Source organism: Coptis chinensis, chromosome 4 (assembly GCF_015680905.1).
Source record: "Coptis chinensis isolate HL-2020 chromosome 4, ASM1568090v1, whole genome shotgun sequence".
Taxonomy (NCBI): Eukaryota; Viridiplantae; Streptophyta; class Magnoliopsida; order Ranunculales; family Ranunculaceae; genus Coptis; species Coptis chinensis.
Window position 1 is genome coordinate 64525046 of NC_141459.1, and position 24746 is coordinate 64549791.

A 24746-nucleotide genomic window follows, 5' to 3' on the forward strand; every position below is an offset into this window, starting at 1 on the left:
GTACAAATAAGTGCGTGAGTCAACACTACACACTCTAAATAGTGGAAAGTTTCAAACAAGTAACCTTATTTCAATCTAGAACTTTCGTTAGCCAATGCTTCGTACTCACTTTCTTTAGCCAATCATTGCCACATACATAACCCTTTCTTTTTCACAGGGAATATCAGGTTATTTTTCCTTTATACTCTTACCCTGTGCAAAATGCGCAAAGCAGTGTAATGCCCACTTTTAGTTATGGATTCATTCCTCACATGTTTAAAAGTTCACCTGCATACTCTTACACTGTTTATTGTAGCATCAAAATTGATGTAACAAGACTTACTATCTCTACCCACACTTAGCTTAAGCCAATTTTGTAATGAGCACTTTGACTGTCCAGACGAATCGTTAGCAGTATCCATGTCTGCATTCTGCAAAATCAACATTTGAGCTTACAACAGTTGAGGTCAGAACAATTGAATTTACACTTCGCATAACTTGTAAATATTTAAGACAAAAGTAGATAGAATCCTTCCAACACAATAAACCACCCACCCCTTCATCATAAATTGACTTGTTCAGATCAATTGAGATTTCCCCTTCAGACTGCCAAAAAAACAAGGGAAGAAAGATGCATCCAGTATTGCAATCTACCAACCACAGTGTACAAACAAAAAAGATAAATGCATGGAAATACCAATTTTGCAGCAGTTGATGTTTGTACTCCGCGACTGCTGTTATCAACCACCACTTCACCGCCATTATTCTCAACAACTCCACCACTGGTGTTCCGAACATTTTGTAGTTGAGAACCCCCAACGGACTCATTTTCTAATGAACTTAGCCGGTCATCTCCCTCTTCACGTTCTTTTTCAATTTCAACAACATTCTTCTTTGCAATTTGCTGAGGTAAATCATTATCATTAGAAAGTTTTGTTTTTTTGGTCATGGGCTCCCTAGTAAAGCGTAGAATCTTCAAACTGGACTTGGGTCTTGTGACTACAGGTTTAGTTGACGGTTGCATCTTCCTCAGCGGTTCAGGGTTGTCTGAAACTTGCTTGGTGTTTGATTTTTTTTTCTGCTTGGTAAGACTTCTCCCTCTTGGTAACCTCTTTGCCGCCGATTCTGCAAAAGCATCATCACCACAGTCGTCCAGTACCACAGTTTGCCCTTCAGTTCCCTCAACTTCCACAACAGGTCCAGCAGCTTTGCTTGAAAGCTCCCATAACATCTCCTCAACTTTTCGTTTAATCACCTGTCATTACAAGATGAGATTCATGCCAGCCTACATCACTGATACTTATTAGACTGATGGACCAAAGAAATAGAGGAAGATAAAACATTACCTCTGTTTGCATTGCTTGATGAAAAAAAATGTCCAAAGGAACCTGGTTATCAGTAGCTTCTCTTTGTAACAAACAACCCAATCAAAAACACTTTTAATAGAAACAAACAAGGGATCGGAACTAACAAAACAAATTTACAACTTAACCTAAACTGCATCTCTAAAGACTCTCATTGCTTGCACATTCTGTGGAACTTGTAAGTCATTCACCACATGAACTTTTCTCATGTTCTTCAAACTGGGGTCCCACTTACTATCCCGCATGGTTTTCCTGGAAACTTTAACCCACCCTAGAAACCAGGGGAAAACATTCCTATCCAATCGGTATGCATCCAAAGAGGGAACGTGAAGGAATATCCACAAGGTGAAAGCAAGTGCACACCCGTCTAGGGTGTATGTAAACAGCTTCTCCTAAAAACTGTTCAACTGCTTCTCCATTTTAGTGTTTAGAAGCTCCACACCAGCTTTAATGCCTTCAAAAGTAAGACAGCCCCATGGAAATGCATCAAACTGTTCAAAAGCTTGTGCAATGTCGACATGAAGTACACTAACTCCTTTCGTAGACTTTGGCATAAAAAAAGCCCCGACCACAAACAATCTGTTCAGGCGGTATATGTCATTTCTAGTCGTCTTATTCCTCAGTACTGACTTTGTCGTAGCTAACATCCTTACCGCCAAAATCTCCATTAGTAAAACATCGTCACAGTAACTCCGCCGAAGTTTGGTTGTCCTGAAATACCTTACCCGGAAGGCAGTAGGCACCGTTGAATCCATCGGGAAATACCAGTCAGGAGGTCGATCTGTGGACTCTCCAGTAAGAAGGGCCACGTCCGACTTCTTGAAAGTTAAGTATATCTCTTTTATTTTGTAAGTCAGTGGTAAAATCCTCTTTTGCAACACTTCCACAATCAGATTGCAGTGGGCAAGCATAGTATACCTTTTACTGTCAGTCAGATCTACTGTATTAATATCTAGAAGAAAACCAAAAGGTTATTTCCTGAAATCAACCCTTTCATCTATATCAATTGTCGAAAACAACTTGATAAACGATAAAATTAAATAGTTTACCTATGAAATGAACGATGAAACTCAAAACGTAAGTAAACTAAAACTAGATTATGTGTCTATATTTTATCAAAGATTTCTACTCTCAATCCTATGAGATATAGTGGAGTAGAGTAATTCGTTCCACTCCTAGTCCTTCAAGATCTTTGTGTTCTCTACGTATAAGTATTCTTAACTCTAAAGTCTAATGAGAGATTTACGAAGTGGCAACTAGACTACGATGCAACTACCCACACGATGCAACTAGTCGACTATTAGAACAACTATGGGAATGCTACGTTGATTCTATGATAAGGAGTTAGAGGGGATTGATTCCACCTTAACTTCGACTTAATCTTACTAATTTAATAGTAAGTAATCGAATTGAACTACTTGAGAACAATATGGTTACTCCTAATCCCTAATTACACATGGCATTCCTACCAATTCATAACTAGTATGTGAACGATTAAACCCATTCTCATGGTGAACTAATCGTTTCTAGAGTGGAAAGGAAATTACGATGACTCTACGATAATCGGAATCAAGCTTTCATCAAGGCTTCTCAACCCCTCAATGGAGGTTTAGCGAGAATCATCACGCTATCATTCCCAATGGAATTCAAACAAGACATGATATAAAGATTGAAACTTTGCTTGTTTAAACCCAATTCAAAACTACTAATGCAATAATTGAATTAAACTAATAATGATAATTAATTGAATCTACGAATTGAAATTAAACAATTAATGGAAATGAAACTAACTTATGGAGAACACTATTTTCTTAATCTAATGAATAATAAAACAATGATTCAAATACTAAATTAATAATCTACTTGTTCTAAAGTAATTAATTTAACATGGAACTAGATCTAAACAATTGTAAATGACCAGAATTGAAATTGACAAATAGCTATTTTATTTATCAAACTAATTAAGAATAATGATTCTAAGAGTTTAATCGAAAACAAGAATTGGATTTGAAACTAAACTTAATTAAAAACAATTAAATCTAGATCAAGAAGCTATTCTAATGGCTACTTTCTATTCTAAGCTACCTTTATTTTCTAACCTAACTATTGATAAGAGCCCAAAACTGTAGTTTTAACCCTGTAGCAATCATACTTTTAGACCAATTATGTGAGTAATAATTAAGAGTTAACACTAATTACGTGTTTTTATGCATTTCAGGTTTCAAAGTCCATTATGTGCAGAAATGTGCCACTTTAGCGAGATAAAGGAGCAAATGTCGGTTACTAAGGAGTTCCGTGATTAAAGGCCAAGATTCAAGAAGACAAAACCATTCTAAAGCCCGGTCAAAAGCTGAAAAGTCGACGCTGGGTAAACAAGACACAAACAAGTGAGAACTTCCGGGCGTATCTTTGGATTCAGACCTCGGAATGGGGCCTACCTTATGTCAAAACGACCGGCTCGGAAAGAGCTTTCCAATGGTCTAAGCCTAAATCCAATCAGAGGAGCAGAAGTGGACGAAAAGTCTGTTGAAGCCAACTACAACTGAAGAGGCCTTTTTGGACTGAAAGAATTGGGTTTTGGGCCTGATTCTCTGGCCCAAAACATGGCTCCAAGCCCATGCACGATTTTTGGATCTGAAAGTATAAAAACCAAAGCTTAAGTCTTTGTTAATGGTAGCTAGTTAGACCTAAAACTATATAAAATTCTAGATCTAGTTTTCAGTAGAGTAATTAAGTTTAAGTTCCATTTTCAATTCTTGTTTTAGATTAAGTCTTTGAATCATTGTTCTTGATTGATTAGATAAATAAAATAGTTATTTTGTCAATTTCGAATTTTGTTATTTCGATTTATAGACCTAGTTTTAATTCTTGTCGATTATCATTTCGTAGTTTAAGTAGATTGAAACATTGTTAGTTAATTTAGTTAAGTTAGAATTTTAATATGATGTGTAGTTATAATTCAATGGGAAATGATGGTTTGATGACTCAAGGCTAAAACCTCCATTAGAGGGGTTGATGAAGCTTTGATGAAAACTTAGTGGTATAGTGTAGAAGCGTTGTAGAATCTATTCCACTCTAGAAGGTCGTGATTCGCCATGAGAATGGGTGGACGACCTCACATGCTAGTTAGTATTTGGTAGAAATGCCAAGAACACAAGGGATTAGAACTCGAATTTCTGACCGTAAGAACGTAAGAATCGAGATACAAGAATCTATGCTAGGTTATTAAGTTGGATTCGAGGTAGATTCAAGTCCCCTCTAATCCTTTCTCTAGATTAAAAAACAATCATATTTCCATAGCATTCGTAGTTAAATTCAACATAATCAATTTCATATTGTATCGTATTATAACACCCTTCGTAAAGCTCTCATTAAACTTAAGACCGATTAATTAGATTAGAAAACATTCCATGCTAGAGAATTGAGAGTAGAAACTTTGATAAATATAGACACGTAAAAGTTTTAGTTTACTTACGTTTTGAGTTTCATTGTTCATTTCGTAGGTAAACTATTCAATTATCTTTTATCAAATGACGTCGCTGCCATCTTAGTTTCACTTTAGCATTGTTTTCATAGTATAATTAGTCATTTTTAAGTCCCATTAAACCCACCCACCCTTGTTTGATTCATACTGTGGTTGTCCATTTCAGCGTTGAAAAGTTCCGCAAAAATATACAAGGAGCTGACTTCAGCTTCTATTCGAGCACTCGCTACCAAAAGCCTGGAACCTTGAGCGCGACCGGCCCTAAAACACTGGAATTTCAAGTTACTCGGAGCGCGACCGTGCCCTAAGTGAGCGCACCCGCGCCCTAAGCTAAATTTTATGGATTTCTACAGGTTTGTTTCGAACTTCGATTTTTAAGTTTTTCAGGTGTTCTAACTTGTTATTTACATCGAACACGTAAACAAGACGCTTATTCATAAGCGAAGCAAGGATGCTATCGGTATTCCTTTCTTCCATACCTCGCATCTCCGGTTAGAGGTTTATACTAAAATATCAAGATTGTTTGGAGTGTTGTCGTGTTTAGACTTAGACTTGCATGAGATTAAGGTCCGGGTCGGAGAAAAACACCGAACATAAATTAACCATCGCCAACAAACAAATCTATCGAAAGTATACCAATCACTACACCTCTAGCTACTATTCCACCAACCACACCGACATAATGGCTGAAGAAAGAGAGACTCCTCTCTCCGACTTTTACAAAGCCCCGAGCGATAGCCTTAAATCTTGCATCGTTCTAGCGGGTAAATCTGGGGATTTTGAATTCCCCCAAACATATTTAATTTGTTACCCGTTTTCCATGGTTTAGATCATGAAAAACCTTATCAACACATCGTAGGATTGAACAAGTCCTTACAACATTCCATCATCCTACGGTTGGTACGGAATAAATTAAACTGAGGGTATTTCCCTTCACCTTAGCCGATAAGGCAGCGTCTTGGTTAACTGCCCAAGCGCTTAACTCTGTGGATTCGTGGGCTAAACTTGTTCATTTGTTTATGGAACATTTTACCCACCCCTAAAGACGGATGAGATGCTTTCCAAGATTCATTTTTCCAACAAAATCCTCATGAATCATTTTTCGAGGCTTGGAATCGCTTTCACCGACCGCTTATAGAGTGTCCACACCATAATCTAGCAAAAGACACGTTAGTTCGTGCCTTTTTCAAAGGACTTCAACATCACCATAAAGAAGTCCTTGACATAATGAATGGGGTAGTTTCCTAAGTAAAGGAGCCTCGGAGGCTTACAAATTTTAGAAGATCAAACTAAATGTAATAACAATTGGGTAGTGATGATGATATTCCCCATTTGTTAGTTCTTCTTCAACAGTTAAGGTCACGCACCGGTATGTTTGAGATGAAAACCGATCTAGAACTTAAAATTTTAATCGAATCTCTAACTAAAAGGTTGAGGCTATTTCGTGCAACAAAAGCCTATCCCCGTCATGAATGTTAACTCCAACCCATGTAATGTCCTGTTTGAGTCCCGAGCAAGCACCTGAATCCTATTGTCCTCTAAGCCTATGAACAACAACAATTAGAGCAAGACAATGTTTGCTCCATTAATAGCTATCCTATTCCTAATGCCCCATGGAGACAACATCCCAACTTTAGTTGGCTTAAACAATCAACAAGTTTCACCTCCGGGGTTTAATAACCAAAATGTTAGGCAGTTTAACAACTATAATCAAGCTCCACCTAGGCAAGGACAGGGGACAAAGTCAGGAAATTATAATAATTATAACAACCAAAGCAAAAACCACGACAAGGTTTAGCACAAGGTCGGGGTAATTATAATAGTTATAATACCAATAGAGGTATCGTTCGGTTAACAATTGTAACTATCACAACCCACCCATAAATAATCAACGTGAGATAGTTCCAGTCGCACCACCTGTGACTACTACACCATCACATCCAGATCATATCGACGCCTTTATACAGGTTACCCAACAACTTTTCCAATCAATAACTCAATCAAACCAACAGATCTTACAATCCATAAATCAGGGCATACAACAGTTAGCCCAAGAGAAAGCCCAACCAAAAGGCGTGTTTCCAGGACAAGCGATACCAAACCCTAAAACAACAAACACAGCCTTTAAGGTAAACGGTAATACTAGTACGGAAACGACAATAGTAGGTGACCTAAATGCCATCACCACTCTCCGCTCTGGAAGAGTAGTTGATAACAAAGTAACTATGCCTATAGTTACCCCATCAGTACTCCCTACACCGGATATCGAACTAGATACCGAAATAGAAACTGAAGAGCCTACCACTGTAGAGGTACCAGTTAAACAACAAACTAAGAAACAGAAAGCCAAGGTAACACATCAAGTCGAGCCATACGCTAAATATAGAGCGAAACCACCATTCCCTCAGAAGTTAGCCATGCTAACCAGGGATACAAACTTTGAGGAGATTAGGAACATTTTCAAGAATCTAACGGTAAACCTTCCTTTTCTCGAAGCTATTAAAAAGCTCCCTAACCATGCTAAGTTTCTTAAAGAATTGTGCACTACTAGGCGTAAGACCAACATACCTAAAGACGCCTTTTTAACTGAACAGTTCCTAACTTTATCCGAAAATAATGGAATTGTTAAGTACAAGGACCCTGGTCGTCCTACTGCAAAATGCACCTTAGGAGATTCCCACACGACGACTGCTTTATTAGACCTGGGGGCGAGTGTTAACTTACTCCCGTATTACTTGTATAAACAAATAGGTCTACAGGAAATGCAACCTACAAAAATAACGTTGTAATTAGCGGACAAGTCAATTAAGTATCCTATGGGTGTAGTGGAAAACGTGTTTGTTAAGGTTCAGGATTTTTACTATCCTGCTGATTTTGTTATCCTTGATACAGAAGTCGCTAACGACTCTGTACCGATCATCTTAGGGCGCCCCTTCTTGGCAACTACCAACGCACTTATAAATTGCCGCGATGGTAAGATGTCCTTATCTTTTGGCCATCTTACAGTTGAGGTAAATGTTTTTAAAATGATGAAACAGTTACCAGATTCGTCTATAGATGGGGAGGTTAGCATGATCGAGAGTTTAGCTCAAGATTATTTTAATAACACGTTTCCCGAAAACAATATGTACAAATTCCTTTCTTTTGGAACTTCAGATTTTGTAAATGACTCCTACTTAGAGGAAGTCAACACCATCCTTGAGTCCACACCAATTGTAGACCCTTCGGTTGCTTCATATACTAAGTATGAAGACTTGCTACCTAAGCAAGTATTCATTCTGCAAAATGAGGACCCCGATGAAACATCTATTGATTTTCCTTCCACCCCAGTGCTTAAACCTCTTCCCCCGGAGTTAAAATATATTCAACTTGATCCGGATGGTAGTCATCCGGTAATTATATCTTCTCTGTTATCTAAGAATGAAGAGACACGGTTAATTCGGGTGATTAGGGAACATCGGTCGGCGATTGGTTGGTCCCTAGCCGACATTAAGGGAATTGACCCTAATGTTTGCACTCATCGTATCCATTTGGAGGATAACGCGAAAACTTCTCGCGAACCTCAGCGTAGCTTGAACCCTGCCATGAAAGAAGTGGTTAGGGAAGAAGTTTTACGATTACTCGATGCGGGTATCATATACCCAATATCTGATAGCGAATGGGTAAGCCCCATTCATGCAGTTCCTAAGAAATCGGGAGTTACCATGGTACGTAATGGGAAGGGTGACTATGTTGTCACACAAGGTCCTATGAAATGGAGGATCTGTATTGATTACAGACGTTTAAATGCTATGACATGAAAGGATCACTTTCCTTTACCTTTTATAGATTAAATGCTCGAGCGCCCTAGTCGGGTCATGCTTTTATTGTTTTTACGGATGGCTACTCAGGCTATTTTCAGATTATTATTGATATTGATGACCAAGAAAAGACTACCTTCACATGTCCCTTTGGAACGTATGCCTATAAACGAATGCCTTTTGGCCTTTGTAATGCTCCTGGTACCTTCTAGCGGTGTATGCTTCATATATTTAGTGACATGGTAGAGCACTTTATGGAAGTTTTCATGGATGATTTTTCTATCTATGGAGACTCCTTCAGAGACTATTTGTCTAACCTGTCTAAGGTTTTGACACGGTGTGAAGAAAAGAGCCTCGTTTTAAACTGGAAAAAGTGTCATTTCATGGTGAAAAAGGGCATAGTACTAGGTCACATCGTATCTAGTGATGGCATCAAAGTAGATAAAGCCAAACTAGATAAGATAGCGACCCTACCTAAACCACGGACTGTCCATGATATTAAAGCCTTTCTAGGCCATGCAGGTTTTTATAGGCGGTTTATTAAAGACTTCTTGAAAATAGCTAGGCCTTTAACTAATTTGCTTTTGAAAGATGCAATCTTTGATTTTAATTTTAACTATACGCAGGCTTTTGAAACTTTAAAAGCCGCCCTAACCTCTGCACCAATTATACAGCCTCCCGATTGGTTTAAACCTTTCGAACTCATGTGTGATGCTAGTGACTATGCCGTTGGTGCCATCCTTGGGACAAAAACTAGATAATAAGTCCACTGTTATTTATTATGCTAGTAAAACCTTAAACGATGCTCAACGGAATTATTCAACTACCGAAAATGAATTCTTAGCTGTCATTTATGCTTTAGATAAGTTTCGTCCTTATTTGGTTGGTTCTAAAACTTTAGTTTACACGGACCATGCAGCCCTTAAGTACCTTCTTGCAAAGAAGGATGCTAAGCAGAGATTAATCCGTTGGATCCTTCTCCTGCAAGAGTTCACATTAGAAATAAAGGACAAAAGAGGGGTCAAAAACGTAGTTGCCGACCACTTATCTAGACTCACAAATGACGATCAGAGTGATTCTGAGTCTATACCGGACTCTTTTCTTGATGAGCATCTGTATGCAATTTTTTCAGCACCATGGTATGCTGACATTGTAAATTATTTAGCGGTTGATGTTATGCCTTATAATTGGTCAAGAAATGAACGTAAGAAGTTCTTGGCCAGAGTTAAGTTATACTACTGGGATGAGCCATACCTTTTTAAGTATTGTACGGATCGATTATTCGTCGTTGTATTCCCCAATGGGAATATAATGAAGTTCTATCGTTCTGCCATGACAAAGAGTGTGGTGGCCATTTTAGTGGGATGAAAACAGCCGCTAAAGTGCTTCAATGTGGATTTTATTGGCCTACCCATTTTAAGGATGCCCAAGTGCATTGCAAGGCGGTATTCGATTTGCCAACAACTTGGGCTTAATCCTGGCGTAATATGATGCCATTAAATCCAATCTTGATAGTAGAAATTTTTGATGTTTGGGGCATTGATTTCATGGGTCCTTTCCGGTTTCCCACGGTTTCATTTATATTCTAGTTGCCGTGGACTACGGTCTAAATGGATAGAGGCCCTAGCTTGCCGTAGCAATGACCATAAGACCCGTTGTATTTTTTATTAAAGAATATATTTTTCGGTCGGTTTGGCATTCCTAAAGCCATCATTAGTGATGGTGGAACACATTTTGCAACAGAGTTGTTGCATCCCTAGTGAAAAAGTATGGAGTTACACACAAAGTAGCAACTCCTTATCATCCACAAACTAGCGGACAAGTAGAAGTTTCTAATAGGGAAATCAAAAGATTTTAGAAACAATCGTAAACCCCGATAGGGAAGACTGGGGTCGTCTATCGGATGCCTTATGGGCGATAGAACTGCTTTCAAAACTCCTATAGGTATGTCTCCCTTTAGACTTTTATTTGGGAAACCATGTCATTTGCCCGTTGAATTAGAGCACGATTGCTCGTGGGCTATAAAAGCCTTAACTTCAATATTGATGAGGCAGGTGTCAAACGCAAGTTGCAATTGAATGAGCTTGAAGAAATCCGTAGCGATTCTTATGATCTCGCGAAGGATTATAAAGCTAACATGAAACGTGTTCATGATAAGCAAATCTTGCACAAAGAGTTTGTGGTCGGTCAAAAGGTCTTGCTTTACAACTCCCGTCTACATATGTTTCCAGGAAAACTAAAACCCGTTGGTCCGGCCCTTTTAAGTTCGTTATCAAGTCACCCCTTACGGGCAATCACCTTGGTAAATCCAAATGACAACAATACCTTTCAAGTTAATGGTCAACGGTTAAAAATTTTCACTTAACTTCGCCCCCTCGATGTAGAGGAAGTCCTTTTACAGGACCCTGTCTATGAGGATTGACATTTGTCATTGGTGTACTTCCTTTCACTTCCATATAGTGGTAAGTGCACCATTCAGGTAACCGGGCCCTCCCTATGGAGTGTGTGGCTGTAAGTACCGGAACCTAAGTCCACAGTTAACATAATTCACGTTTTCCACTTTTGCATGTTTTCTCGGTTTTTGAGTCATGTTCCTCTATGGGGTGAATTATGTATTTATTGTTTTTCGTTTTTCTTATAATAAACTAATAAAATAAATAATAATAAAAAAAAAATCTTAATCATAGAAATAGTAATCCAACAAGTCTTGGGAATCTGACTTTAAATGACCCGCGTTAGAACAAATTTTGTGATTAAAAATTTGTTTGGGGGTGGGCAATCGGTCTTTCCATCTGGATTGCTCGAACTTTCCATTTGTGTTGCTTAGGCCCATTACTTGTAGTTCAATTTGGTTGACGTAATCTAAACTTAGATTTCCTTCGTTCGCATAACTTACGTCACACACGCACTTCGAGGCATTTTTCCACACTCTTATACGTCACCCATGGTTGGAATTGAGTGTTTTATGGATCATTGGATTGAAAATTCTCTACTGATCATTTCCATAACTCATTCGCCAAAATCGGGCCAGTAACGAAGCGGCAAATTGAATTTGAAAATGCGCAAAAAATAAGAAAATTTTGGAATTCAAATTGGGCTTGGGCCCAAACAAGACGCGACGCATTGTCGTCTCCTTCCTTCCCAAAAACGCACAGTTCTTTCCCTTTCAATCCCGCCGGTTACCAAGTTTAAATCAAACCTTGAACACCAAAAAAAAAAAAAATAGAGAGATGGATGAAAACTTAACTACACCCACACCAAGATAATCAAATCCAACTAAAATCTTCCCTAAACCATTACCACCACCACCCCAACTCCGAAAAACAGCCACCAATTCGAGTAACTACCGCCACCACCATTGTTTTTAGTAGTTTTTCTTTAAACTCGCCTCCCCCACACTCTACAAAACCATTAGTTGTCTCAGAAACTTCAATGGCGCTACGACGAAGAATTTTGCCGGAGCACGCGTTTGCTTCCGACAGCTTCGCGCCATTTTACGACGCGGAGATGATTAGGAAGCATTGGAACGGACTGTGGTACTCGACTGAGGAGTTCTATCACTATGATTTGGTAGAACAGTTTTATAAGAAGCGAGAATTGGAGGGGGATAGGATTTTCATAAAGGTAGCAGGAACGAGGAGGGAAGTAACGAGATAGTTGTTGGTCGAATGTTAGGGAATTACGCTTGAAAGCAACCTGGTAACGACAATTCAGGAATCCCAGTATACTGGAGTTCCTGCTTTGATGAAGGATACTATCGTGGAGGGTGAATACAATCCGACATCTCATTGCGTCCGCCCGATCCAACCTCGAGAACCAATCAACCGGGTCAGAGCTCGGTGGATTGGTAGGAACGTCCTCGGGAAAGATAAAGTCAGTGATATCGGCCTATAATGTCTGACACGTTCTCTGGATTTTGCAAACAAATAAGTATAATTTCTGCATCTTCGATTTAATGTTTAATGTGATTCGAGGAGTGGGGAAGAGCTTGGCGCCTCTTCCCGTATTGATCACTAAGATCATGCTCTCCTTTAGAGCTGTCGCAAGATCTGCTCCTATTAAAATCAAATTGCATTCTAATGCAAGTATCTATACGGATTGCATCCAAGAGACTTGGCCGTTGTCTGAAGAAAAGGTGGTTGAGTCGGAGGATGAAAGGGAGGATATGACATGTCTAGATGACGATGCATTACATAAATGTAGTTCTAATTTAGAACGCATGCAAGTGTTGCAAACTGCCTTGCGTTGCGTTTATGGTATTTGTGAAGATATCCGAGATAGACAGATTGTAGTTCGAAAGAAGCAAACAAACCTTCAGACGAGATTTGAAATGCTCGAAGGGGTTCAGGACGATATCTTGTCTAACATGGAGACTATCCACCAGCATCAACAAGCCCAGTATGAAGTACTCAGGACTGAGATGGAAGCACAGCGCTTGTTCCGAATAGAGATGCTACGACATATTCCACCCGTGGAGGACTCTGTTTCAGCCGAGGCCGACAGGCATGAGCGTCGTCGCCGAAGGACAGATGGTTCAAGCCAATCTCCATCTCAGGGTCCATCTTCATCACATAACTAGGTGTTCACCATCAGTTTGTGTTCGCTGTTATTTCACGATTTTGTTTTATTAGTTGGATTTTAATTCAGTTGTTAAATTTAAATATTAAGGTGTTTGTTTTATGTTGTTTGGTTTTAAATTTAAGTTTTAATATAATTCGTTATATGATCATCTGTTGTAAAGTTGTCTTGGAGGAAAGGTTGAGAATTTGGCCGATATCGGCATACCTATGATTTGTGTGGTGGTAGCATGAAATGTAGGAGAGTTTAGAAGTTACTATTCTAAATCCATTATGAAAGATACCAGGATTTTTAGAAAATCACGAAAATGGTTTGTTTCCGTTTTCGGGTTTGGAATTTTTCTATTTCCGGAAATTGCCTTAAAACAATTTGGGAACTTGCCGATTCGTTTTGGAAGCTCAGAACCTATTTAAACTCCTTTCATTCTACACTAACAAACCACACTACACCCCACCATCATCCCACACCTTTCACTCCAAGCTTTTCCTTCTTTTTCCTATAAACTCCTGTTTTCAAAGATTCTACGAAGCGCTGCGCGCTCGCACAATTTCACAAAGTTTAGTCAGAGCGTGACCCGCGCCCTCCTTGAGTACGACCCGCGCCCAAACTCTGTAATTCTAAAAACTCAGAGCGCGACTCGCGCCCTCCTTGAGCGCGACCCGCGCCCTACCATCTGTGAACACGGAAATTCTAATTTTTTGATGGTCATTCTAGGATTTTTGGAACTGTTCAAGGAGTCGTTGAGATGACATCTAATATAGTCATACCTGAACAGTCTTTCGAAGACGTGTTGGAAACCGAGACCTATGGACATTGGTTCCGACACAGGATCCTACAATTAGGATGGCGTCATCTACTGGTAAGTGATGACGATTCATATTCACCACGCTTTTCATCGCTTATTTCTACGATTAACGTTAAATTCTATTGTAATCGGGATGGAGAACAAGAATTCTCCGTCAGAAGTCGATGACACGACACATAAATTCAATAAACATGTGGTCGCTTTAGTTTCGTGGATTACCAATACCGATCCCGTTCACACATGGGCATATATGACCGATAATGCATATCTTTATGATTATACATATTTCCATGAGTATTATGGGGAGGGGTATTTCGAGTAATGGACCAGGGCTTATATAGCATTGCCCTTGGTAGCCTTTCCTAAACGTAGGCACCACCATGTTATTCATCCCGATGAATATTTTGGGGAATGGCGTTCATTTCGCAAACAAGATCGCTGGTGACATTTTCCTCGCTTTAATGAGGGACGTCGCCCGATATGACATTCCCCGAAGTTTTTTTAGTCGCTAGTCTTAAGAGAGCCCAAACCATGAGGCGTAAGTATCTTCTTATGCCTATGTTGGTAAGCCGCGATCACGCGTAGTTGTTTTACGTGATTCGCGTGCACAATTCACAGATTGGAAAAGGGTTGAAGTCATGAGACCCACCAATGGGGTGCTTCGCTCATTGCTGCGAATAATGACTTGGCCGGGATGGCGGTGTGACCTCATTTGGTCGCCCGCACATCCCATCGGACATAATAACACTTAACATGTTAGCATTAGTAGATGATAAATGGTGGCAAGCTTGGCAAGTTATAATGGACTGGCAGGATGTGAAGGAACCTCATCTCTGTAATGAGGAGGAGGATGCTTAAGCAGGAGATAAGGTAAGGTTTTAGTTTTGTTATTGTCTGCTTATGTCCCAAGCAATTTAATTCTGTTAACCCCATAATGGGTGGAACTCTTATAGAGTTGCGTTTTTTTTTTTTTTTTTTTTTTTTTTTTTTTTATTTCCTATATTAGTATGTTCTAACCTTGTTTTACAGATGTTCCAGAATTTCACGCATTTCCATGGTATTTTTCTACCCTCTTTATTTAAATGCTTTGAGGACAAAGCATGCTTTTAGTTTGGGGGGGAGGGGGGCATAGAAACACGTATAATTAAGGCATCTATTTGGATATAGATATGTATAATATGTATTTGTTTTCAAGTTAAAAATTTTAAAAATATAAATAAATAAGTTTATGCTATACACTTAGGAATATTGGTATTGTTTTCTTTCTCTATGCTCTTAACAATCTAGAAGTCTCACGTAGCTTTTGCATCAGAATAATTGTTAGGAACTTAGGTTAATATGTAGGTAATAATCTTTGCATCTATCTATAAATATATTACATGAATATCTATGATTGTTAGCAGTAAGTTTCTGAAATCTAGGCTAGAGTACTTATTCTACAAATCCTGTGAGAATATAGCCTAAAGCCTTATATGAGCGAAACATTTGAGAAATGACACAAGGGAGAAGTATATTCCGAATAGAGAAATCACACGTCCACTTGCTTGATCACTATGCCATATCCTAAGCGAGAATTTAGGCCCTCTTTGGATCGATATAGCCAGAAATTTAAACCTATGAATTATTTTCCGCTAGTTAAGCCCCTCTCCGAGCCTTTCTTTAGCCTTCCATAAACCACAATTCATTTACCCTGTTACAAAAACAAAACAAAATAAAAAATTCAACTTACCCAATCTAGAATAAGTCTGAGAATAGAATAAGTGAAGAAAGAAGAAGAGAAAAACCTGTGTAAACAAAAATTATTTAGTTGCTCCAAAAAAAGAAAAGAAGTTTCCATCCAAGGAAAAGAAAAAAAATATATAGAAATAAATAAAAACTCCAAAAATAGAATAAAAGGGAGTCAAAAGCCAAAGAAAATAAAAAGAAAAATATGGCTAAGGATGGAAACAAAGTATAGAAGCAAAAAAGAAAATAACAAGTTTTTTCTAAGTTACATAATATGAAGACTCTATTATCTCGGACTTGTCCTTTTGAATATCCATTTCCTTCCTTCTTAAACCATCTCCTAATCCCAAGAACACCTAATAAAGACCTCTAGCTTAATTAGGAATATGTTAGTGTGAGAGTAAGTGGCAAATGTGTTTGATCGACTCGGCTTCCTTGTTTGTCATTGAGATTGTAAGGTAAAGTGTGCCCACGCATTAATCGGAGTAGCTTAAACTTGAGGAAAAATCAGATTAGTTTTGTCTTGACATTTATGTGAGGACCTACTTAAGGACGCTTATTCGAAGTTTTAGGAAACTTAACCTGCTAGGCATTTCATAGTATTACTCATATATATATATATATATATATATATATATATATATTTGTATCATAAATGATTGATTATTATGCATATATTAGCTTAGGTTTTTGACTTGGTTATTCTTATTCATTTGCTAGTGGGATATATAGATAGTTGGGACATGAATGAGGAAACAATAGTTTTATTTCTTAGTCGTTGTAGTATAGTTGAAGTTTGTGAGTACCTTCACTAGAAGTCCACTAGGGAATTCCTAGTGGTTTATGGCCTTGTTGCATATGGTCAATGCAATCGCATTCAGCAAAACGAGAGTAGTTAGAACTCCATTTTTTGGTCACTTATTCTAATTTCTCATCTTTGCTTGAGGACAAGCAAAATGCTGTTTGGGGGTGGTTTGATAAGAGCCCAAAACTGTAGTTTTAACCCTGTAACAGTCATACTTTTAGACCAATTATGTGAGTAATAATTAAGAGTTAACACTGATTACGTGTTTTTATTCATTTTAGGTTTCAAAGTCCATTATGTGCAGAAATGTGCCACTTTAGCGAGATAAAGGAGAAAAGGTCGGTTACTAAGGAGTTCCGTGATTAAAGGCCAAGATTCAAGAAGACAAAGCCTTTCTAAAGCCCGGTCAAAAGCTGAAAAGTCGACGCTGGGCAAAAAAAGACACAAGTCGCCAGAACTTCCGAAGGCCGTATCTTTGGACTCAGACCTCGGAATAGGGCCTACCTTATGTCAAAACGACCGGCTCGGAAAGAGATTTCCAATGGTCTAAGCCTTAATCCAATCAGAGGAGCAGAAGTGGACGAAAAGTCTGTTGAAGCCAACTATAGCTGAAGAGGCCTTTTTGGGACTGAAAGAATTGGGTTTTGGGCCTGATTCTCTGGCCCAAAATATGGCTCCAAGCCCATGCACGATTTTTGGATCTAAAAGTATAAAAACCAAAGCTTAACTCTTTGTTAATGGTAGCTAGTTAGACCTAAAACTATATAAAATTCTAGATCTAGTTTTCAGTAGAGTAATTAAGTTTAAGTTCCATTTTTCAATTCTTGTTTTAGATTAACTATTTGAATCATTATTCTTGATTGATTAGATAAATAAAATAGTTATTTTGTCAATTTTGAATTTTGTTATTTCGATTTATAGACCTAGTTTTAATTCTTGTCGATTATCATTTCGTAGGTTAAGTAGATTCAAACATTGTTAGTTAATTTAGTTAAGTTAGAAGTTTAATATGATGTGTAGTTATAATTCAATGGGAAATGATGGTTTGATGACTCAAGGCTAAAACCTCCATTAGAGGGGTTGATGAAGCTTTGATGAAAACTTAGTGGTATAGTGTAGAAGCGTTGTAGAATCTATTCCACTCTAGAAGGCCATGATTCGCCATGAGAATGGGTGGAGGACCTCACATGCTAGTTAGTATTTGGTAGAAATACCAAGAACACTAGGGATTAGAACTCGAATTTCTTGCCGTAAGAACGTAAGAATCGAGATACAAGAATCTATGCTAGGTTATTAAGTTGGATTTGAGGTGGATTCAAGTCCCCTCTAATCCTTTATCTAGATCCAAAAACAATCATATTTCCATAGCATTCGTAGTTAAATTCAACATAATCAATTTCATATTGTATCGTAGTATAACACCCTTCGTAAAGCTCTCATTAGACTTAAGACCGATTAATTAGATTAGAAAACATTCCATGCTAGAGAACTAGGAGTGGAATGAATTTGTTACTCCACTCTATTTCGATAGAATTGAGAGTATAAACTTTGATAAATATAGACAACGTAAAAGTTTTAGTTTACTTACGTTTTGAGTTTCATTGTTCATTTCGTAGGTAAACTATTCAATTATCTTTTATCAACTATCTACCATTAACAAAGAGTGAAGCTTTGGTTTTTATACATTCAGATCCAAAAATCATGCATGGGCTTGGAGCCATGTTTTGGGCCAGAGAATCAGGCCCAAAACCCAATTCTTTCAGTCCAGAAAGGCCTCTTCAGCTGCAGTTGGCTTCAATAGGCTTTTCGTCCACTTTTGCTCCATTGATTGGGTCAATGCTTGGACCACTGGAAAGCTCTTTCCGAGCCGGTCGTTTTGACATAAGGTAGGCCCAATTCCGAGGTCTGAGTCCAAAGATACGGCCTTCGGAAGTTCTCACGACTTTTGTGTTGTTTACGCCGCCTCGTCGACTTTTCAGCTTTTGACCGGGCTTTAGAAAGGCTTTGTCTTCTTCAATCTTGGCCTTTAATCACAGAACTCCTTAGCAACCGACCTTTGCTTCTTTATCTCGCTAAAGTGGCACATTTTCTCGCACATAATGGACTTTGAAGCCCGAAATGCATAAAAAACACGAATCGGTGTTAACTCTTAATTATTACTCACATAATTGGTCTAAAAGTATGATCATATAGGGTTAAAACTACAGTTTTGGGCTCTTATCAAACCACCCCCAAACAACATTTTGCTTGTCCTCAAGCAAAGATGAGAAATTAGAATAAGTGACCAAAAATGGAGTTCTATCTACTCGTTTCGGCTAAGCGATTGCATTGACCATATGCAAACAGGCCTTAAACCACTAGGAATTCCTAGTGGACGAAGTTATAGCCTCGTGGAGAGGTTTCAAAGTGAAGGTACTCACAAACTTCACCTATACTACAACGACTAAGAAATAAAACTATTGTTTCCGTATTCATGCTCTAAATTAACTATACCTCTCACTAGCAATGCATATAGAGTAATCAAGTCGAAACCTAAGCTAATATATGCATAATAATCAATCATCTACAATAAACATATATACAATGAGTAATACTATGAAATGCCTAGCAGGTTCATTTCTGAAACTCGGGATAGCGTCCTTAAGTAGGTTCTCACAATAATAGTCAAGATACAACACTCTGATTTTTCCACTCAAGTTTCGCTACTCCAGTGTGAAGTGGGCACACTTTACCTTACAATCTCAATAACAACAAGGAAGTCGGAGTCGATCAAACACATCTGCCACTTACTATCACACTAACCTATTCCTAATTGAGCTAGAGGTCTTTATTAGGTGTTGCGGGGATTAGGAGATGGTTTAAGAAGGAAAGAAATGGATATTCAAAAAGGACAAGTCTGAGATAATAGAGTCTTCATATTATGTAACTTAGAGAAAACCTTGTTATTTTCTTTTGCTTCTATACTTTGTTTCCATCCTTAGCCATATTTTTTTTCTTTTTCTTTTCTTTGGCTTTTGACTCCCTTTTATTCTATTTTTGGAGTTTTTATTTTATTTCTATTTTTATTTTTCTTTTCTTTGGATGGAAACTTCTTTTCTTTATTTTCTGAAGCAATTAACTAACTTTTGTATACACAGGCTTTCTCTTCTTCTTTCTTCCTCCTTCTATTATCAGACTTATCTAAATTGGATAGGTTGAATTTTTTATTTTGTTTTGTTTTGTAACAGGGTAAAGGTTTTGTGGTTTATGAAAGGCTAAAGAAAGGTTCGTGAGGGGCTTAATTAGCGGAAAATAATTCATAGGTTTGAATTTCTGGCTATATCGATCCAAATAGGGCCTAAATTCTCGCTTAGGATATGGCATAGTGATCAAGCAAGTGGACGTGTGATTTTCTATCCGGATTTTACTTCTCCCTTGTGTCATTTCTCAAATGTTTCGGCTTCATATAAGGCTTTTAGGCTATATTCTCTTATGAGGATTTGTAGAATAAATACTCTAGCCTAGAGTTCAGAAACTTATCGCTAACAATCATAGATACTCATGTAATATATTTATAGATAGATGCAAAGATTATTACCTACATACTAACCTAAGTTTCTAAAAATTATTCTAATGCAAAAGCTAACGGAGACTTCTAGATTATTAAGAGCATAGAGAAGGAAAACAATACCACTATTCCTAAGTGTATAGCATGAACTTATTTATTTATATTTTGAATTTTTGAAATTTTAACTAGAAAACAAATGCATATTATACATATCTATATCCTAACGGATGCCTTAATTACAGGTGTTTCTATGCCCCAAACAAGAAGCATGCTTTGTCCTCAAAGTATTGTAAATAAAGAGGGTAGGAAAAATACCATTGAAACGTGTGGAAATTCGTGAACATCCGCAAAACAAAGTTAGAACGCACTAATATTGGAAATAAAAACCGACATTTTAACTCTATAATGAAGTTATACCCATTATGGGGTTAACAAGAATGAAATTGCTTGGGACATAAGCAGACACTAACTAGAATGAAAACTTACCTTATCTCCCGCATTACTCATCATCTTCCTCATCCTCTTCTTCCATAAAGAAGTAAGGTTCCTTCGCGTCTTGCCATGCCATGATAATTTGCCAGGCTTCCCGCCATTTATCATCTATTATTGCTAACCTATTAAGAGCCACTTGGTCCGACGGGTGTAGGGTGCAACCTGATGAGGTTGTATCCTCCACCTTTGCCAAGTCATTGTTACGGAAAGATCGAATAATACTATTGGTAGGTCATACGATTGTCGAATCGTGAATCCAATCCGCGGAAATTTGTACAAAAAAACAGGAAAGAAACATAGCATAATACGGGAAATTAGAACAGGCATAAGAAGGTACTTATGCCTCATGCTATGGGATCGAGCTAAACTAGACATCAAGGTTCGGGGAAGGTCATGACACATACGTCCCGTGGCTAAAGCAAGGAAGACGCTGCAAGTGGCATCATTCAAAGAAGAAAACGCCATTCCCCTAAAATGTTTAGCATGATCCAAAACATAAAAGTTCCTATGTTCATGGACAGGCTACCAAAGGTGACGTTATATTCCCCTTGGTCCTCGATACGGAAAATGCCCGCGCCATACGACTCATGCAAAAACTCGTAAGTGTAGACATACATATTATCTACCCAATAGCACCATGGGTCTTGTATTTCAGCGGGCATAGCAAGTCTAAGAACAAATGCTAGCAAGAACCTGGTAATTTCCATTGGTTCATTATCAATGTTGATGGAGAACACTTGTTCTCCATCTGGTCTTTCAAATAAAATGCAGTTATAGTAAAAATATGATGCTAGTGTTGGAGAATAAAGTGCATCAGTCTTTACGATATAAGCGGCTCCCAGCTAACGTATGTGATCGCTCATGAAACCAAGCACCATAAGTAATGCTTTGGAACAAATCTTCGAAAGACTATTCCGGTATCAATGTAGGAGATGTCATCTCAAAATTATGCTCTGAAATAGCTGCGAATGATCCGGGAACACCCCGCAGAAAAATTGGAATTTTTCTGGTCCCACGGAAGTCGCGAGTCGCTCTCCTGGGCACGGGCGCTTCTAAAGTTTTAGAATTCCAGTGTTTGGCTGGTGGTCGTGCTCACCTTAAAGCGAAAGTGCACTCGACAAAAAATCTGAAAATTGCAGAAGCTTGAAAGTGCACTCCTTTTGGCCAGCGCGCTTCGGAGAATCTTGAAACTTGGAAAATGAGATGAAACGTGGGAATCGTGGGAGTGAAAGGTGAGTGATGAAGGTTAGGTGTAGTGTGAGTTGTGAGTGTAGAATGAATGAAGTTTATATAGGTTTAAAGTTGCTATAACGAATCGTGAAGTTGCCAAAATGTTTTTATGGCAGTTTCCGGAATCCTAAACTTTCCAAACCCGAAAACGGAAACAACTCATTTCCTTGATTCTAAAACAAACCTAGTATCTTTTAGGTCGAATTTAGGATAGAATCTACCTATTTAATCGAGATTTCATATACTTATTCATAGATTTGCCTAAATGGGCATATTTTCACCTTGACTCAGCAATAAATTCTAAAACAAGGGTCATATAAAAATCATGCTGGAATAGATAACACCACCCCCAAACAATTTGGGAAGGTGGGATCAATATTAAACAACCACGCACAATGAAAATAACCTCATTATATTAAAATTTTCATTCGAAGTACATTTCACTACAAAATTCAAATTACGAAAATAAACTTACATTAAAATAAATGGCAATAATGAAACTACAAATAAAAATAGAAACATCAAACGATACTATCCCTAACCACTCGCATCGGTAATGAGGGCACACGGTCCGGAGATGGCTCCCGAGCTCCCGATGGGCCAGCACCATTCGCCTTTTCGGCGACTACGCCGGCCTCGATGGTGTGTCCTCGAAGGAGAATCCCCGTGGAGGCGGAATCGTGCAAAGCATGTCGGGTTCGAACCGGCGCCGAGCTTCTAGCTCGGCCCCTCATCCTCATCTTCCCACCGCCGTCCTCCTCATTTGGGATCGGATCTCGGTTATGATGGATAGTAGCCTGTCGAGTCCGGAGGTGTTCGCAGATAGTGTTGAGTGAACGATGCCACGATGAATTACGCCATGCGTCTCGTGATCCGACCAACACCTCTCCAAGGCATCCGCATCAAAACAAGTCAAGTCCCTCCTCATCCTCCGAGGCATTCTCATTTCCCCCATCCTCCTCGGCATTCTCATTTCCACCATCCTCCTCGTCCTCTACCCTATCCTCAGGCAACCTCCAAACTCGTTGGACACACTCCTTATAGATGCGAGGATTTCGGTGTAGGGTGATGTAAGACCTATCAGACGCCTGAGCTGCTCTCAACTTTAGCAAGATCTTGGTTATCAACACAGGGAGAGGTGCAACAGACTTCCCTACTCCCCTAATCATGCTAAGCAAAAACTCTAAGATACAGAACTCGTACTTCTGCTCCTGGAGTATCCATAAAATGTGGAGGCAGTTCAGACCGATGTCGCTGACCTTCTCCTTCCCGGGGCGTTCGCCCGACCAATCCATCGTGGTTGTAGCAATTTGGTTGGTTCTTAGGGATGCATGGCTTAACACAATACGATCTCGCGATTGTAGTTCCTTCGGTAATCGCCACACGTTCATCAATGGCTCTACCCCATTATATTGAGACTCTAAGCGTGACATCAGATGGATTCTAGGCGGAATGCCTAGAATCTCACCAACAACCCAAGTAGTTACTTCCTTCCTCCTCTTCGCCACCATAACAAAAATTCTAGTCCCTCCACCTCCTTCGTGGTTATAAAACCGTCGGACTAAGTCTTCGTGGTAAAAGGCTTCAGTCGAGTACCACAAGCTATTCCAGTCTCTATCGATCATTTCACACCCGAAAACGGTAGCGAAGTGGTCGCCAATAAAAGCTTGCTTCGCAAAATTCGACGTTGTTGAGCCATTTTAGTGTTTGGAATGTAGTGGAGGTTTAAATGGGATGTGGTGTTGGAATCTGAATCGATTGATGAAACAACCGGTGTGGTGGTGGGTGGTGGTGGCGGCAGTTCAAAAATTTGAAATTTTCGGTGGTTTTTGGTTATTTAATTTGGTGGAGGTGGTGGTGGAAAGCTTTTAGATTAGATTGGAAGTAGATTTGAACTGTGGGCGTGGGTTAATTTGGTTTTATTTTTTTATTATTATTTTTTTAGGTTTTTGGAGCTTTGGTGGGCGTTAATGGCGGTTTTGAGAAGATGAACGCGACTGTTGGGCAAAGGTAAGAGCGCGGGTTGGGCCCAAGCCCAATTCAAAATTTTTGAATTTTTCGATTTTTCGCGAAACTTCAAATCAAAATTGCCGCTTCGTTACGGTCCGAATTTTTGTGAATGAGATATGGAAATGATCAGGAGAGAATTTCCAATCTAATGATCCATAAAACACTCTATTCCGACCGTGGATGACATATAAGATAGTGGAAAATGCCTCGAAGTGCGTGCATGATGTACGTTATGCGAACGACTGAACTCTAAATTCATGGATTATGTCAACCCGAATCGTAATACAATTGAACGGCCTAAGCAACTCCAATGGGACATAAAACATTCTAGGACGGAAACACGAACACCCCACCCCAAACAAAATTTTTTTACAACAAAGCTTAGAAAATTTGTTTTTAGCAGTGGGTCTTTTAAAGTCAGATTACCGAGACTTCCTAGAATACTATGTTTATTCATTAATATATATATATATATATATATATATATATATATATATATATATATATATTTTAATTTTATAATGAAAAACAATAAACAAGAAAGACATAATTCACCCCATAGAGAAACATGACTCAAAAATCCGAGAAAACATGCAACAGTGGAAAACGTGAATTATGTTAAACGTGGACTTAGGATCCGGTACTTACAGCCGCACACTCCGTAGGGAGGGCCCGGTTACCTTAATGGTGCACTCACCAATATATGGAAATGAAAGGAAATGCACCTAACACAAAATGTTGAGTCGTTTATCGTCAGATACTCGAGACTTTATCTAAACATATGTATGAACATGTAGTTTATCATATATCAACAACCGAAATAGTTGTGGATCATTCCATAAATAAATATCACAGAAAACATATCCAAACACAATCAAGCACCAAGATTTCCTATGACGCAACCTAGTGAAATGAAAGCGAAGTCGG